Raw genomic sequence first — 17,477 nt, 5'->3', positions numbered from 1 at the left:
GATCCCTGGGGGCTGGAGAGGTTGATCATTGGTAAGAGCACTTGTTTTTGCTTGCAGAGGACCTGCGTTCAGATCCCAGCACCCCCATCAGGTGACTCACAACCATCGGATGTAACTCTAGCTACAGGGAATTTGATGCTCTCTTCTGTCCTCTTTGGGCATTGCAATCATGCCCCCCCCCCTTTTTCTCAAAACAAACAAAAACCCCTTGAAGTCTGGAGGGTAACAGGATGACTAGACCTCAATGGGCAATTTAGAGACTATTCTGACTCCAGAGAACAGACTGCTGGGTGTGTGTGATGCTTATGAGGGCAGGAGCCAGGAGACCCGAATAGAGGTGACTTATCTGGTTCAAGTGATGGGACTGTATCAAATGGATGTTTGGGTGGGTGGATGGACTAGGTGGGCTGGGGCAGCCATTGATATGTGTGGCTAGCGTGAGGGGAACAGATTACATTCAGCCCAGCAATCTGTTTCTGGTATTTGCCTCCTATCATACCTCCGGATAGCAAACTGGTGGAGGAGTGGCAAAGCACAGGCTGTGGAGGAAGAAGATGGGAGCTGGCTGGAAGGGAGGGCAGGGAGTAGGTGGGAGCCAAGAGCAAAAGGCACTGTGGGTTAAGTAAAGAGGGAGCCTGGCCAGCAGTGTGGTGAGCCGTTGGGTAAAGGCCCCTGCTACTAAGCCTGATGACCTGAGGCTGATCACCAGTATCCGTATGGTGGAAGGAGAGAACCAACTCTTGCAAGTCGTCCTCTGAGACATAGATACGATGGCACTTGTGTAACCACATCCACACACCCACATGAAAAAAATAAAATTGTGAAAAATAATAAGAGAAAGGCTGTGTGGTGCTGGAGACCTGGGTCAAGGCAGAACTCTTGCCTAGCGTGTGTGAAGACCTGGGCCACATCCCCAGCACTACAACAATAAAAACTGTCTCTGAATGCCCTGCTTGGGTAATTCATGGACAGGAATCTTCCTCCCTTATGTACCTGTCCTTTTACAGCATTTTTACTTTATTCATAGTGGGTCCTCCCCACATTATGTGTGTATGTGTAAAACTTGTAGGAGTCAGTTTTTTTTTTCTTACCATGTGCGTCCCAGGGACTGAATTGAGTCATTTGGTGGGAAGTGCCTTTACCTGAGAAGCCGTCCTCCCTCCTCCTTCAGACCTTCTCTAGGTCCTCTTTGGTCCCTTTCTAATAGGCTACCTCATACTCAGAGTAGCTCTTGTCAGAGGAACGTAAAGAAGCCTGTCTCTCCCCTCAGTTTGGACTCTGTATCTTTCTAGTGTGATGATGTTATATGTCCCAGAGTGGCTAGCACTCAGCTCCTTTTGGGCTCCTGAAGCCATATTTTGGTCTAAGGTTCCATGACTGTCTAAAAAGGGATTTTTCTCTCTTAGTCACATCCTGGTGTCCCCATTTGTCCTGATTTTTGGCTTTATCTTCCTCCCATCACTGTTTGTGTTATTTGTATCCAAATCTATATTGGGTGGTTTTGGGAAACCTTTGTTCTTGGGGGAAGGGACAGGGAAAAGGATGAGGAGGCAACCAGATAATTCTGTGGAGGGAGAGCACTCCAGGCAGAGGGATGAGCAGGTGCAAAGGTCCCGAGGCCACCACAAGCTTGGTATGTACTGGAGACTCAGCAAGGAGGCTGGTGTGTGTGTGTGTGTGTGTGTAAGAGAGAGAGAGAGAGAGAGAGAGAGAGAGAGAGAGAGAGAGAGGGAGAGAGAGAGAGAACATGAACTAAGAGGAGCAGGCAAAGATCCTGAAGATTCTCAAGGACCTGAAGACCAACCACAGCAACCCTTGGAAGATCCTTACCCCAGAGAGGATGGGTGGGTAGTTAGAACTTTTTGCTTTGTAATTTTGTTCTATATGTGTGTTGATGAATTCAAAAAAAAGCAGAAGACAGGACTACACCTCTCCCCACCCCCCACTCAACCAGGGCATTACATCTTCCCTTTGCACATGGTGGGATTGCGCAGGGAAACTTCCTAGCGGGGTCCAGATTTCCTTCTTGCCCAAGGGTAGAGAGAAGGAATTAGCCAGGGGAAGAACTCCGTTGGTATGGAGGCAGGGTTGATAAAGGCCAGGTAATACTTAGAGCAGAGTAGCCAGTAAGAGGAGCCTGAAGACACAAAGTTGCGGAGAAACCACAGAGGCCAAGCACATGTGTTCTGAGGATGGGGCAGCTACTGACCAGTGGCTACTTTGTTCCCAGGGAGTGGAGATTAAACTTCTTCCCTCTCCCTGTACTCTCACATGGGCAAGCGCTGGTGCCTGACTCTCGGCACCCTCCCCACTCCTGCCACAGACTAAGGCATTCCATCTGCTCCGACTTCACTGAGCTTATTTCGATCTGAGTTGCTGGGGGTTAAAAAAAAAAAAAACAAACTGAAATCCAAAATTAATTCATTCTGAGGCAGAATCTCACAATGTAGCCCTAGCTGCCCTGGAACTCTTTATGTAGACCAGGCTGGCCTTTAGTTCACAGACATCCCTAGTGGTGGCTTTAAAGGTATGTGTCACCATGAGTCTTTCCTGAGTTTGGATAGTATATTGGGCAGTTGTTCTCTGTCCCTGTCCAAATCGGTGGCAGGTACTCTTTGACCCTGGTTCTGCTCTATAATGTGGCAGGTGTAATGGGCTTACTTCTGGGTTGGAGGCAGAGGGTCTGGACATCTGGGAGATGGCAGGGGACACAGACAATGACGGAGGCAAGAGATGCAGGTCTCAGGCTGAGCGACTGTTGAGAACAGTTCTGTGTGGATGGCTGACCCTTGACTGCTCTCACTTTATTTCCTCTGTTGTGGCCATGTCACTGTCTCTGTTTCTTGAATCCAGGGCCTGGTCCTGCCTCAGGGTCTTTAGACTGGCTGTTGACTCTGGCTCGAATGTCCTGTTTTGCTTCTTTGTCTTCTGCACTTAAAATGTTGCCTTCTCAAGGAGTTTTTATTGACCATTGTTTATCTGTCTGTTTCCTTTCTCTTTTCCCCTCTTTCTTTATTCTTCCCTTTCATCCCTTCCCTCTCTTCTTTGTGTGTGTGTGTGTGTGTGTGTGTGTGTGTGTGTGTGTGTGTCTGCAAGCACAGGGGGAGGACAAACTCAAGTGCCCTTCCTCAGGAGCCATCTTTCTTTTCTGAGACTGGGCCTCTCACTGGGATCTGGTGCTTGCCAATTAGGCTAGGCTGGCTGGCCAGCAAGTCCCAGGAATCTTCCTTTGTTTTTGCTTCGCAAGTTCTGGGATCACAAGTGCACACCCCTTGGCCTGGCTTTCTTTTTAAAAAGTGCTTTCTGGAGATAAAACTCAGGCCATCCTGTTTGTGGCTTACACTTTATTGAGAAGCCATTTCCTCTAACCTAGGTCTTTCAAATGCAGCCTCTGGGCTCCTTTGGATCCCTCTTCACTTTCTCCTCCAGGCCTTATTCTGTCCTCAGGACTAGCTGCTGACTGATACAATGAAACAAACTGATTAACAAAAAATTAGTATGTATCTCTCCCCCATGCTTTTAAACACATGAACTCCTGAGTTAGCTATACTCAGTTCCCTGTGGAGATTCCCACGTGTAGATCAGTATCTCGAGCATGGCAGGTACCAAAAAAAAAAAAAGAAAAAAAAAAGATGACAGGCATCCAGGTACTTGTGGATACAGCCTAAGTAGAGATCAGGCTGAATGTTGACATGAGGCTCAGTTTGAGTAGAGGTTTATAAGACAGATAAGCTCACCTTCTGGGTCTCAGCTTTCTATTTCCTCCTTTATGATCTTGAGTGATCCTGTGCCTCAGTTTCCCCAGCAATCTGCAAGATGATAGAAGCAACCAGTCCTCAATGGACAGCTCAGCTGTGGCTTTCTGGAGACGTAGGTAGAGACCAGAAGGACTTAGGGATGAGTCTTATTTAGTCAGAGATTCCTGGACCTCACATCCAGAAACAGAGCATTTAAGATTTTTCTGTGTATGTGTGTGTGTGTGTGTGTGTGTGTGTGTGTGTGTGTGTGTGTTTCCAGAAGCAGTCTGAGGATGTGGCGATTTCCTTTATTTTGGTTGGTGTAGGCCTCTCTGGGAGGTACATTTTGAGCTGAGGCTGGATTTGGAGCTGGCCATAGACACTGCTAGTCAGGGTTCTCTAGGGTGGTGGTTCTCAACCTTCCTAGCGCTGTGACCCATTAATACAGTTTCTCATGTACTGGTGACCCCGCGCCACCGTAAAATTATTTCACAGCTGCCTCATAACTGTGATTTTGCTTCTGTTATGAATTGTGATGTAAATATCTGATGTATGATCACTGTGGGGGTCAAGACCCACAAGTTGAGGATTACTGCTCTAAAGGAACAGAACTTAGAGAAAGAATGTATCTTACAAAGGGGATTTATTAGGTAGGCTCGCATAACATACACTGGGCAGTCCAGTAGTGGCTACCTGCACACCGGAGTGGGTGACAACTCAGTAGTTGCTCAGTCCTAGAGGTTGGGTGCCTCAGTTGTCCCAGTTTGTCACTGAAGGCCTGAAGGATTCTCGGAGAGTCTTCAGTTTCTAGTGTGGCTAGAAAGTCAAAGGAGATAGGTTGTAGTGTTAGTATAGGTTGGTGGCAGCAGAAACAGCAACAGTAGATGCACCCACCAGCAGCCAGTGAAGACAAGTAGGCAAAAGAAGTCCTGTTTTCTCCCCAGACCTCTTTATATCTAGGCTGCCATCAGAAGATGCTGTCCACACTGCGGGAGGGTCCTTTCCCTTTAGTTAATTCTCTCAGGGGATACCTTCAACTGATCCTTAGAGGCACATCTCTTAGCTGATTCCATAATCTGATCAAGTTGACAACCAAGATTAGCCATCAAGGTGGGAACTGGTGCACTTACTACCTTCTTAGGTAGCCCTATTCTAGGGGACGAGACAGGTGCCTGGGCAAGTAGTTGCAAGGCAGAGTAATCCTAGCCCAGCAGAGGCACTGCAGTCCCTAGAAATGATGAATCCCCTAAGCCAGCGTGGGAATCCTGGAAGGCTTCTTGGAAGCAGTTGCCGGCAGTTTCTCACCTGCAAGGTCAGCTGGGTCTCAGACAGTGGTGACAGGAAGACTCCGCTGGAGGGAGCAGCCCAGCCAAAGACCTGGCATCATAGGTCGGCCCGGTGTGCTGTTTCTAAAGTTTGAATGGATCTTCGGAATCTGTGGACCTAGAGTGAGAACCGCAGAGTCAAGGAGATCAGTGGGGCTGGGTGGAGTGGTAGGAAGAACTAGGTAACTATGGAGACCTTAATTGACAGGCCAGGAGCCATAAGAAGCCCTCAGGTTTGTGGTCAGAAGAGATAGGTTGGGGCTATGAGCTGCTATTGGACTGATGTAGGAGGGCCAGAGTGGATGCCTTCTTTCTTGCTGCTACCATCAGTGAGTATCATACCTCTGAACCTTTAAGGCTATGATATTTTCACTGGGGACCCACTTTTTGAGCTATATCATTGGCAAGGACCCTCAGCCCACCCATTCAAGCTAAAAGAAAGACATGTTCCCTGTGCCCACGGCTGTTCTTGTCTCCACAGGGTATTGCCACAAAGCCTGTGACATCTGGAGGGCCACCTACAGATTGGTGTCCTTCACTGCAGCTCTCCTCTCTGCTTCCTTCTCTCGGTACAGGGTCAGAGGCAGCATAGATGCTGTTATATTTTTAGAACAGACAAGCCTGGGATTGGAGAGATGGCTCACCTGTTAAGAGTGGATGTGGTTCCTATGGCAGATCTGCCTCCCAGCACCTCTCAGTTGGCTCACAACCCCTGTAACTCCAGTTCCAGGGAATCTGATGCCTGCTTCTGATGTTTTCATGCACTTGCATTTATGTGTACATAACCACACATAGACATATATATTACATATAATTAAAAATAAGTCTTTAGTAAAAGTGAAACAAAAAGCAGCAACCACCCCAGGCATGGTAGCACAGGCCTTCTATCACAGGTACTTTGGAGCCAGAGGCAGGAGGATTGTAAACCCAAGGCTAGCCTAGGAAATTCAGTGAAACAGTTTCTCAAAACAAGCAATAAAAGAGGCTGGGAATATAGCTCAGTGACGGAGCACCTGCCTAGCACCTCCCAGTGAGGGCATGGAGGTATGGCTCAGTGCTAGGATGCTTGTCTAGAACCAGTGTGGTTAGGGGTTCTAGTACACACACACACACACACACACACACACACACACACACACACACACATCTAAAACCAAATCAAACAAGATTACAGCAGTAGCCACTTGCCTCAGCAGCTCCAGGATGGAACTTGATTTTGTTTTACTGTGTTTGTTTTTATGGCCACGTTGCTCTCCTTGCACAGATGCTGGTTTGCTAAGGGAGGAAGGGAAAGTCTCTTTGAAAATAAACAACAGTCATGTGACTTTAATGACCTAGAGGCACCCTAGGACATTTGGCAGTAGGTGAGTCCATTTGTAATATGAATACTTGTTCCATGTGGCTTCTGGTTCTAATACAGAGAATTTAACCAAGAATGGTTGAACTGGGGATACAGCTCAGTTGGTAAAGGGCTTGCCTAGCATACATAAAGCCCTGGGTTCAACTTCAAGCAGGGTGGTGCATGCCCCTATCTCAGCATTCAGGATACGAGGGCAGAATGAGAAGTTCAAGATCACATTTGGCTGCATAGGGAGGATAGGATAGTCTGGGATCCAGGAGACCATATCTCAAAACAAATAAACAAAAGCCCAAAGAACCCCTCAAAACTCCGATAATAGCAAAACTTTTAAACAAGCAAACAAACCAACCCAAACTCTTAAAAACTTAGAAACTGGGGGTGTTGGTGCATGCCTTGGGAGGATGAGGCAAGAGGATGGCAAGTTTGAATGCATGCATGCACACGCGCGCGCGCACACACACACACACACACACACATACACAGAGAGACAGGCACACATGCATGCATGGATGCATGCACGCTTGGGAGTGGGGAAGAGTGAGGGAGAGAATATGAGGATGGGGGTCTCTGAGATGGCTCAGTGAGTAAAAGTGCTTGTTGCTCATCCTGAAGACCGGAGTTTGATTCCTGGGGCGCACTCAACACCGTAGAAGGAGAGAACTGACTTCTCAAGGTTGTCCTTTGATCTCCACATACACACGTGGCATGTATCCATGCATAAATGCACAATAAATAAATTATAAATAATTGATCAAATAAATAATTTAAAAACAGAATAGCGTTCTGGGATATAGCTATGTGGTAAAGTGCTTGCTTAGCATACAGCCCTGGTTCCATGCCCACCCCTACCCCAAATGTATACAGTATAGTAATCACATAAACGGGCAGCACAGGCTCCCATTATCATTGTGTTAGTCTGCTTTCTGCTAGGTGTACTTTGCCTGAGACTTCCAGAAGTTCCAGTTTATGACTGGGTGGGTATTTGGTATTCTTGTTTTTGAAGGTGGGGGGTAGATGGTAGAGTCTAGGCCCAGCAGCCATGTGTAGAAAAGAAAAGAAGTGTAGTGGTGGGATGGCTTAGGGGGACATGTCTGCACAAGAAATGACGAGGCAGTGTTGGATATGTGAATTTGGTCTTGACAGGGAAATCTGGAAATTCATGGTGTGGATGGGCTGAACATCACTTCTGAGCGGGTGAGCTTCCTCAAGGTCAGTGACAACAGATCAAAGACTAGCATGATTTGAGGACAGAGGAGAAGAAGACAGCCTGGATTGGAGCTGGAGTCGCTGAGAGGTGGTGAACGAGCAGGTCGAGGTTCTTGGAAGCAGTCATAGATAGATGCCTTGTTAAGGGCCATAAACCCTGGGCAAGGAATCTGGTGAAAGGTGAGGCCCTTAGTGTAGGGAAGAACCGTGAAGAAGTGTACTTACCTTCCAGCTGGCCATGGTGGCACACGTGTTATCACAGCGCTCAAGGGGCTGAGACAGGAGGAAATCAGCCTTGAGGCCACAGAGACCCCCCCTCTCAAAACAAAGAAATGGTCACTGAGATGGCTCAGCAGGTAAAGCAGTTTGCTGCCAAGCCTGACAATCTGAGCTTGGTCCCCAGAGTCCACATGGTGGAAGAAGAGAATGGATTCTTAGAGATTGTCCTCTGACCACCACGTAAGTGTTGTGGCCCAAATGCTGAGTGCCAATAAACCAACAAACAAATAAATTAGTAAAAACCAAGCAAGCAGCCAAACCAACCAACCAACCAAACAAACCTTTGTTTCTTTTCTTATTTCTTTAAAAATTAATTTTGTTTTCTATTATTTGTGTGGCTGCGCGCGCGCGCACACACACACACACACACACACACACAGACTTGTGGAGCCCAGAGGTAAACTCTGGGTATTTTCTGCAGTTGTGCCCCCTACACCCCCCCTTTTTTTTTTTTTTAAAAAAAAACTAGATCTCTCACACTGCCACACCTGGCTGTTATGTGGGTGCTGTTTAGCAGAGGATGACTTTGAACTTCTTAGCCTCCTGCTTCTATCTACTGGTTTCAGAACTATAGTCTGTTTCCTAGGAGAACCTGGGTAACATGGACCTCACAGGCCCACAGTAAGGATTTACATCATATGGACCAGGCACTGGGTCAATGCTTTCTTCAAGAGTTCTTTTCCCCTCTCCCAATCATGCACGTGTAAAGATCAAAGGACAACCATTGCCTTCCGTGACCGAGGCAGGGTGTGGGGTGACTACTAGGTGAGCCATGAGTTTCCCCAGAACGTCCCGTGTTAATGAAGCAGTGCTGAAATTGTAGACACCTACTCACACTCTTGGCTTTATAGGGGTGCGGGGAATCCAAACCCAAGGGCTATGTTATTGCAGTAAGAGCTTTACCCATTGAGCCATCTCCCAACCTTTTAATTTTTTATTTTATTTTATTTAAGATTTCCTTTTTTTGAGACAGGTTTTCATGTGACTGAGGCTGGTTTCTACATTTCTGATTCTTCTGCCTCTACCTCTCCAGCTCTGGATAACAAGTCATCACCTCAGCTGGACTTATTTAGCACTGGGGATGGAACCATTATTTCATGCATGCTAGATGAGAGCTGTACCAACTGAGCCACATCCGCTTGGTCACCCCCCCCCCATCCTCTAGTCTTCTAGTCCTACCTACATGTGTGAGAGAACTTTTCGACATTGTCCTAGAAGCTGTTCAGGCTGTATACATTTTTAGTTTTTTAAAAAATTTTTGTTTTATTGTGTTTGGGTGCAAGTATGCCATAGCCTTCTCTCTAGTAGAATTTTCAGAGTCAGTTTTTCTACTTTCATCATGTGAGTCCTAGGGGTTGAACTCAGGGCTTCAGACTTGACAGCAAGCACCTTTACCTGCAGAGATACTTTGATGGTCCCTATACATTCTTACTTAATGATAAACTATGTAAAGCATAAAATGGACCTCCCCTCCCCTTCCCTGCCCTCTTCCTGTTTCTCCTCTCCTCTTCCTTCCCTTCTCTTCCTTTTTAGGAGTCAGGGTCTTGTTGTGTAGCAAATGCTAACCTGTAACTCATGATTTCCCTGCTTCAGCCTCCTGAGTGCTGGATTACAGGCATATGAATCTTCATTTGGCTCATTTCTGGCTCTGGCCGTTGTCTAGAGCAGTCTTGTCTGGTACCATGTTGTGTGATGATCATCATTGGCAGGCATAGTGACTGCCAGTCATATGTGGCAGTGAATGTGTATATATATATACATATATATATATGTATATATATATAAATATATAGCTGGTAAGACTGAGGAACTAAGTGTGTGTGTATTCTCACAAGTGTGTTGTTGGTGCACATGCATGTAGAGGTCAGAGGTCAGCTTCAAATGAATTCTTTTATTGTTCTGCATTTTTTTTTTAAGACAAGGTCTTTCACTGGAGCTTACCAGTTTGGCTAGATTGACCAGCTGGCTAGCCCTGAGATATGCCTGGTTCTGATCTCCAGGGCTAGGATTATAGATGCATCTGTCATGCCCAAGTATTCTGTGGGTTCTGGGAAGTGTGTGTGTATGTATGTATGTATGTATGTATGTATGTGTTACTGGGGATGGAACTTAGAGCCTGGAGTGTGGCAAGCAAGAAAGAGCTCTACAGCTGAGCTAACCAAGTCCCCAAGACAAACTGGTTTAACTTGAAATAGCCTCGTGCTTTTGGGAGGCTGAGGCAGTAAGATTGAGAGTTTGAAACCACCCTGGCCTCCATAATAAATTTCAGACTAACCAGGGCTAAGTTGCAAGACTCTATCTCTAATTAATTAATTAATTAAATTAAAAAAACTGCACAAGGACTAGAATTTCTAGGTATTATTGTTATTATTATTGTTGTTGTTATTATTATTAGTGATGCTGGCGATTGAGCCCAGGGCTTCCTGAATATTAAGCAAGTGTTCACATTTAGCCTCGCCCCAGCTTATTACTAGTGGATTCTGGGTAGTTTCTTTACCCCTGAACACATTCTTTAGTTTAGTCTCTACTGGAACTTGCCATTCTTCTGCCTCAGCTTCCCTTTTAGCTCTATTTTCTGGCATGCTGCATCTCTCCCAACTCAGGTAGTGTTTTTATATTTTGCCTGAAACATATCATTAGCATCTGTGAGTCTGATGAGGCTGCCTCTGTCATTACCCCAAACTGAACTGTGTTGGTGGTTTTCCATTACATAAATTAGAAATGGGGTCATTAGTATCTCCCTGCATTTTGCTTTGTTTTTTTAATTCTTTGATCTACCCACACCAGACAGCATAACTTACTCTTCTCTCCTGTCATCTCTGACTAACTTTGGGTAATTTTTGTTAATTAGAGCAAATAATTTGGTTGAACTACCTTAGCCACCTTAACCATTTTAAGTGCTCAGTTTGGCATTCCTAATTTATTCACATAGCTGTGCCCCAGTTTACAGAATGTTTTCATCTTGCACAATTCAAGCAGTAATCATTAAACATTAACTTCTCAATTCTCCCTCTTCCTTGCCAAGCTCTGGCAACCTCTAGTCCGTGTGTGTGTGTGTGTGTGTGTGTGTACATGTGCATATACGTGCATGTATAGGTCAGAGGTTGACAACAGACATCAGTTGTCTTCCTCAATTGTTCGTCTAGTTTTTTTAACACAGGGTCTCACACTGAACCTAGAGCTCACTGATTCAGCTAGATTGGCTGACCAGCAGGCCCTGTCTTTCTCTCCACTTCTCCAGGGCTGGGATAGCAGGTGTATGTTGACATGCCTGATTTTATTATTTAGGTACTGGGGATACCCTTCAGGCCCTCATTTTTTAAAAACGATTTATTTATTTCTATTTTGTGTACATTGGTGTTTTGCCTGCATGTATGTCTGAGGTGTCAGATATTGGAGTTACAGACAGTCGTGAGCTCAGGCCCTCATTCTTGCATAGTAAACTCTTTACCCACTGAGCCATGTCCCCAGGCCTCTGTCCTTTTGACTGCTCCAGGGACCTCCTGTCATTGGAATCATGGCAGTGTTTGCCTTGTCTTCTTTTACTCACTTAAAAGCCTCCAAGGTTCATCCAAGGCCGCAACTTTCTCCCCTCCTCAATTTTCCTGTGGCATCTTAGAGTGGGGAACCCTAAGATTTCTGTCCAAGTGCTGCACGTCAAGATTGCTTCTACTAGGAGAGAAGGAGGGGCTCCAAAGGGAGCTTTTCAGGGGAGGAATGAAGATGCTCATTTTCATGACAGAGGCAGTGATGTCATGGGTTTTGATGTATGTCAAAGTACATCAGAGTGTACTGGGAGTGCATGCCTTAATCTCTCAACACTTGGAAGGTGCAGGCAGGAGAAGCAGGAGCTTAGGGGTTGTCACAGTTACATAGTGGGTTTAATGTCATCTGGACTATACTGAGACCTTTCTCACTCCCTCTTCCAAAATAATGTGTGTGTCTGTGTAAATAACCACAAATTTTAAGCACATAGTTATTGTGTTTTCCTTTTCTTTTTGATGTTTCAAGACAGAGTTTCTCTGTGTAGCCCTGGCTGTCCTGGCATTCTCTCTGTAGACCAGGCTGGCCTAGAACTCAGAGATTGCCTGTCTCTGCTCCCTGAGTGCTGGGATTAAAGGCGTACGTCACTACCAGCTTGTGTTTTTCTTTTTTATTTATTTTTTTTCCTACCTTTCTCCCTCCCTTTCCTCTTCCTTCTCTTTTCCTTTCTCCTTTTAACTCCTCCTTTTTGCTCCCTTCCCAGGCCATCACACTGTAGCCTAGGCTTGCCTGAAACTTACCATCCTCTTGACTTAATTGTTTCCAAGTACTGGGATGACAGACCTGCCCGTCATCTTCAGCTGTCCTTGAATGGCTCTGCTCTCACATACCATGATGCTGGGACCCCTGGAGAAATGCTACTGTGTGGGGACCCAGACCCAGCCATGTTCGTTCCAGGTCTCATGGAAGTGGCGGTGGGGTGAGGTGGTGGTGGTGGGTGCTTGGAGGGCTGACTTTTAAGTCGGGGTGTTAGGTTTCCAGATTTGTGATGAACTATCTGAGATAGCTAACTTTGAAGGCAGAAAGGTTTGTTTTGGGATCTCAGTTTCAGAGGTCGTAGTCCCTGGCTTGTAATGAGGCTGAGCAGACTGCTCACCTCATGGGGTCCAGAGAAGATGGATGAAGGGGAGAGAGGAGGACGGAAGTGAAGAGACAGGGAGAGAGAGAGAGATATAGAGGAGAGACGGAGGGAGAAGTGACGCCCAACGTTTGCGGGAGAATTGTCTGTATTCTGTCAATCATATTTTAATAAAATGCTGATTGGCCACCCAGGCAGTATAGGCAGAAAAGCCAGACAGAAAGTAGGGGTGGAGCAATGAAAACAGGAGAATTCTGGGAAGCAGGGAAGTTCCTCTGCCACTCCTGCGCAGACCACCGAAGAGGTAGCATGTAACTTGCCCAGCTGAGAAAGGTACGGAGCCAATGTGGCTAATGTAGATAAAGATAATGGAGTAACATAAGTTATAAGAGTTAACAAGAAGCCTGACCTAATGGGCCAATCAGTTTATAACCTTATGGAGTCCTGTGTGTGATTTTCTTTGTTGCTTGCCGGCTGTTGGGGTACTGAGAGGGACAAAAACCCCAACAAGCCGGCCCCCTCATGTTACAGAGAAGAGGCAGAGAGGAAAGAGAAGGAGGGGGAAAAGAGGAGGAAGGAGGGAGGATACAGAGAAACAGAAAGATAAAGATAGATAGATAGATAGATAGAGAGGGGGAGAGAGAGAGAGAGAGAGAGAGAGAGAGAGAGAGCGTCCCTTCATCAGTGACCTGCTTCTTTGTTGCCACATCTAGGTTTCCATTGCTCTCAGTAGTGCATTAAGCTGCGAATCCATGGGTGACTCAGTTTTCTTATGAGCCTAGAGTGCTCACGATCCAATTACATTCAGCAGCCTTCCTCGCTGAATGCTGACCCGCTAGGGACCTAGCCCTCAACACGTGTACTTCTGGGGAATATTTATAATCCAGATCCCCACAGGAGGAAAGTTCACATGATCCAGCAGTCAAAAGAGACAAAGGGGTCATGTGTGGTGGCACAGGGCCCTCTCTGCACGGAAGGGCCGAAGGAACTAAGCAGGGCTCACACCTGGCTGCGGGGTGGCTACTTTGCCTGTGGTCCAAAACTTGTGGGGTGGCGAGGAGTGAGCCGAGTCGAGAAGGACGAAACGTAGGTTGACTTGCAGATGCCTGAAGGATCTGTTGCACTAAGACACTTAATTTTTTTTTTTAACCTTTACTTTTATTTTGTGTGTATGGGTGTTTTGCTTGCATGCATGTCTGTGCACCGTGTATGTACAGTGCCCACAGTGGCTAAAAGAAGGCACCAGATCCTCTGGAGCTGGAATCACAGATGATTGGGAGCTGCCATGGAGGTGCTGGGAATTGAACCTGGGTCTTCTGAAAGAACAGCCTCTCTCTTAATGAATGAGCCATCTCTTCAGCACCTCACTAAAAAATCTGAAACTCAATATGTGATGCCATTGTGTCTGTGTGGGCACACCGGTGTCACAGTGCCCATGTGGAGGCCTGAGGACAATTGAGGGGTTAGTGCCCCCTTTCCACTCAGCAGTTGAACTCAGGTCATCAACTTCATGGCAAGCCAGAGGGCTTGCTGAACCATCTTGCTATCCTGTTTTTTATTTTTATTGTGTTGAAGCAAAGTCTGGTGCAGCATGAACTGCCCTCAAGCTGTTTAGTCAAGGGTAGTCTTGAACTTCTGATCCTGCTGCCTCTACTTCCCACCAGTAGGGCTGGCAATTGTGTGTCACCATTCTTACGGAGTGGAGTGCTTGCTGGGCATGGAAACCAGGGCTTCTTGCGTTCTGGGGAATTGCTCTACCAACTAAGCCACAGCCTGCGCCTCTTTTTCTTTTTTCTTTTCAAAATACAGTTCAAGCTGCTGACCTGGAACTTGCCTTCTTCCGGTCTCTGCTTTCTAAGGGCTGCGATGACAGATGTGTACCACACCCAGCTCCTAACATTAAACTTTAGAACAGTTTTTGAAAGTGTGTGTGTGTGTGTGTGTGTGTGTGTGTGTGTGTGTGTGTGTGTTCCAGTCCTCCAAGCAAGGGGGTCTGAGACGTTTTGTGCGCCTTCTGAAACAATGTTTCACTGCCCCTTTGCTGGCTTCCGCTGGAGGTTTTCTTCTCTCCCAGCAGGAGATCCCTGGGGGAATTCCAGTTTCTTGGGGCCCATTGTTTCAATAGTCTGATACCCGGAAGTGAGGAACACAAGTTTCTGTTCGGAGTATGCTCATCTCTGTCCATTGGGACTTTCAGAACAGTAAGGCTCAAACTTAAATACACAGGCCCCTGTTAGGCATGGCAGAGTAGGGCTTTTAGCTCCTTCATCCACTCCCCTTGCCTTTCCTTTCTCTCCTCCTCCCTCTCTCCTCAGCTTAGCTGGCCCCTCCGTTGGGCCCTTCAGCACAAAGCCCTGGTTTCTCCCTTCTTGCATACAGGGATATTTTTAGTTAGTAAGAGGGATTATCAGCTGAGTCCCAGGTGGCAGGGGCCTGGCTGGGAGTAGGGCCAGCTAGGCTTCAAAGAGCAAGCAGGCAGGGGAGTGTGGGGGTGGTGGTGGGAGGTGGGGGTGGCCTGGGGTGGGGAGGAACTCAGGGGTAGGAGGGCCTTGAAGATACTAAAAGCTGAGACTGAACATGCTGGCCCAGCCACCTACGCTGACTCTCCCATTGACCTCACTCACATTAACTTGCCTTGTGGGCTGCTCTGGCTCAACCCAGCTTGAGCACAGGAGCCAGACTTTAAGGGAAGGACAATGGAGGTCAGGAGGGTTTCCAGGCAGAGTGAGTCTGCTGGGAACTGCTTAGGAATCATCTTGAAAGCCTGTAGTGATGCGTACCATCTATCCTAGCCCCGGGGAGGCAGAGACCGGGGGATTTTGAATGCCAGCACATCCTGGGTTGCTTAGGGAGACCCTGAATTTAAGAACCAGGAGCTAGGGTAGGGTGACCCAATTATGAGCGCTTGCCTAGCATGTGAGGGGCCGTGGGTCCTGTTCCAGCACTGCAAAAATGATAGTAATATTTTTCATGTCAGGTGTGGTGATATATGCCTATTAGCATTTGAGAGGTGGAATCAAACTGGGCAAGATTATATCTTTTAAAGCAAGGGTTGGGGATATGGCTCAGCAGTAGAGCTGATACTCCTACAGCGAGGAGCTGGAAGTGTATTGCTAAGCCCAAGAGAGTCTTTATCTAGAATTTACCAGGGGACTGGGCCTGCCTATGATCCTCCAATAAGAGGGTGGAGGCTTGGTTTGGCAGTAGAGAACAGGCTTAGAATCCATCATTGTGAGTCTGAGAGTGTGACTTGGTGGTGGAATCCCTTCCGAGAAATCCCCCAATGAGGGACTGGGGTCACGGCTTAGTGGTAGAGTGCTAGTTAGGGCCGGGGATGTGTCTTACTGGGGAGCATTTGCCTAGCCTGGTCAAAGCTCTGGGTTCCACTCTCAGAACTGGGGATGGGGGTGGGGAAGGGGCATGAAGAAAATCATCCAAGGCCTCAGTGCTGACTCAGTGTGCAAAGGGCTTGAGTTCAAGTCCCCAGCTCTCACGGAAATGCCTGTAATGCCAGTGCTGGGGATCAGAGACAGGAAGCTCTTGAGAGCTCACTGGTTAATCAGTCTAGTCAACTGGCAAGCTGTAGGGCCAGTGAGAGACTCTGTCTCAAAAAATAAGCTGGAAAACAAGTTAGGAAGATAGCCACTATATCTGGGCCCCACATGTATGTGTATGGGCCCATGAACTTGTACATGTATGCATATACTAACTTGTTGCACGAATAATAAAAACCCAGAGACAGATATTGGGGTTCAAGATGGAGATCAGAAAATCAAAGCAGTCAAGCCATTGGAGAGATTTTACCTCTCCCAAGGCTCAAACAAAGGGGCAATCTTGCAATGGTCTCCACCAAACTCAGACTCCACACTCCTGTGAGTTCCTGTCTCTTCCCCTTTATATTTCTCTCTCCACCCAGCCATATCGCTCCTGTCTCCACCTCTCTAATACTGGGATTAAGGGCGTGTGACTCCCTAGGATTGGGATTAAAGGTATGAGTCACCACCACCTAGATCTGGATCAATCTTGTATAGCCCAGGGTGGCCTTGAACTCATAGACATTTGTCTGCCTCTATCTCCCAAATCCTGTGATTAAAGGTGTGTGCCACTGCTGCCTGGCCTCTTGTGGCTTAGCTTTGCCCTCTGATCTTCAGGCAAGCTTATTTATTAAAACAGAAATTGTATACCACTATATACACCACACCACAAAGAATCTTCCAGAAGCTGCCGTATACCAGTGACTTCTCAGTCTTTCACAGACCACCAGTTTTCTCTCTGGTGACCATTATTGACACTGCCACTTGTGCTCATACCGCTCTAGGCATCATTCCCAACCTCCCAGTCCGCCCGGAAGGGACCATTGTGGATCCCATTTACAGATGGGGAAGCTGAGGCACAGAGCGATTAAGTCATCTACTACCAAGGTTACATAACTGGAACATGACCGAGCCAGAAATTAAACCAACCAAGATGAAATGCTTATGAATAGTGGCCACCTATGTCCCACCTCCACTCCATTCTAGCCCTCATTATAACCCACTAAAGAAGGGATTTGCTGTACTCAGTTTTCAGATTGGCCATAGCAGATATGAGGAGATGGAGCTGAGTTTCAAAAGAAAATGTGAAAACTGAGGAACCCTGAAGCCCTTCATCTTACTGCTGCTTAGAATCCCCCAGCAAGGAGCTGGGAGTTTTGACTGAGATTTCTGTCTCTTCTGGACAGGTGGTGGCTGGGGGTGTTGACCAAGATTTCTGACCCTTCTGGATAGGTGGTTCAGTCCCAAAGAAACACATAGAGGTCTACATTAATCATAAACTGGTTGGCCTATTAGCTCAGGCTTCTTATTAACTAATTCTTACATCTTATATTAGCCCATAATTCTTGTCTGTGTTAGTCACGTGGCTTAGTACCTTTGTCAATGAGGCATTCTCATCTTGAGTACTTTGCATCT

The 17,477-nt window shown here is 46.8% G+C and overlaps 1 protein-coding gene across 4 annotated transcripts in view; it reads left to right on the top strand.

Moving 5' to 3' along the window:
• Window positions 1–17,477, top strand: part of Cers4 (ceramide synthase 4) — a 35,758-nt gene that overhangs the window by 3,977 nt on the left and 14,304 nt on the right. The window contains exon 2 of one of the 4 annotated variants that reach the window (XM_048429017.3): window positions 7,566–7,631. The exons of the other annotated variants lie outside the window; for them this stretch is intronic. The gene's annotated coding sequence lies outside the window, so the exon portion shown is untranslated. The remainder of the gene's footprint in view (window positions 1–7,565; window positions 7,632–17,477) is intronic. 4 annotated transcript variants of the gene reach the window in all.

The sequence above is a fragment of the Myodes glareolus genome, chromosome 2 (assembly GCF_982192425.1).
Source record: "Myodes glareolus chromosome 2, mMyoGla1.1, whole genome shotgun sequence".
NCBI lineage: Eukaryota > Metazoa > Chordata > Mammalia > Rodentia > Cricetidae > Myodes > Myodes glareolus.
This window is presented reverse-complemented; position numbering and strand designations above follow the sequence as displayed.